Below are 1,358 nucleotides of genomic sequence, written 5' to 3' on the forward strand. Positions count from 1 at the left end.
GATATCAATTTCCCACCCAAACCTATTAAGAAGAGCTTAAGAAAGCAACCATCAAATTGAATGAGAGGAAGATGAGTCAGCACAGAGAAGAGTAGAATGGTTAAGAGAATTTACCTGGAAGAGATCTTGGGCTGTGGTTACTTCTTCTTTAACTTTTCTGTTTTGATTATCTTTTTACATTTAAAAAAAAGTTAATATATTATTGTTGGATCAACCTTTACCCTCTGGAGCTGTGCTTGGGACCACTCTGACACTGTCTACTCATTACCAGTCAAGGAGAGAGGCTTTGACATAAGGCATAGCTGCAGTACCTTCTGGAAATACTTGGGAAACAGGAAGGCATTAGCATTCCCTAGAATCAGGATCACCACACTGACGGAGAGGAAGAAGGGTATTTCATCTGCCAGGGCCAAGGGCCCATTAATGAACACAGCCACTTCGCAGTTTGGCTGCATGCCACTGACGACATCATGATCCCCAGGGAGTGCTGAGGTGAGGTGGATGCATTTGAGGTGAATGCATCTTCCCCAGCAGGATGGGCCTTTGAGCAGGATGGATGGCCAGTACTGCCACAGTGTGCTATAAGCGAGCACCCAGAGCTCAGCCTGTGGGGTTACCAAGGGTATCAATCAGATCCAGACCCAGATTGGCCCAGATGAGAGCCAGTGCTGGGGTCCCCTGGCTGCAGGGGGGACCACTATTTCCCCTTGGTGTCCACCCATTGCTACACATCTTCAGCTGAGAAGCTGCCGAACTGGGACAGCTGTAGGAGGATGCCCGGGGCAGGATGGCTTTGGATCCATTGGAAGCGCAGCTCCAGAGGGCCATGACACGTCATAGGACCGGGCCTTGGGCACTTGCACCTCGTGGTCTAGTTCCTGGGGACTGCGAGCCCGTTTATCCCTGGGCCGTTACTTCCTTCTGCCTCCTTCATCCAGAGAAGTTCATGGTCAAGACAGACTTCTGCTGTCTAGCAGCTCCTTACTTCTATATGTAATTTACAAGCAGCAAATAGAACAGAAGCCTATTAGGTGTTACAGGAATTTGAAAGCAAAAGAAACTAGAAACCTGGCAAATGACCATGCTTATTATTAAGAGTCACTGTAGGGGAGGAAAAGTAATTTTCCCTCTAACCTTCTGGTTCTTGGCTGAGACCCTCCTGTAGTAAAAGACAGGTTAATGGGAGAAAAACGGAAGTTTAGCAACATGTGTACTTCCCTGTATACATTTGAGATATCCAGGAAAACTCAGTAACTCCCCCCAAATGACCTGAACAATCACTTAAATACCATCTTAAGCTAAAGACAAAAGAAAATGGGGCTGGGGCAGGTGCATGGGGGACAGAGCAGGGGCAGTCA

The 1,358-nt window shown here is 47.6% G+C and overlaps 1 pseudogene; it reads right to left on the reverse strand.

Annotated features, from left to right (window-relative positions):
* Positions 1-217: 217 nt before the first annotated feature.
* On the reverse strand, positions 218-838 carry LOC129640173 (tRNA 2'-phosphotransferase 1-like; annotated as a pseudogene).
* Positions 839-1,358: the final 520 nt, after the last annotated feature.

The sequence above is a fragment of the Bubalus kerabau genome, chromosome X (assembly GCF_029407905.1).
Source record: "Bubalus kerabau isolate K-KA32 ecotype Philippines breed swamp buffalo chromosome X, PCC_UOA_SB_1v2, whole genome shotgun sequence".
Taxonomy (NCBI): Eukaryota; Metazoa; Chordata; class Mammalia; order Artiodactyla; family Bovidae; genus Bubalus; species Bubalus kerabau.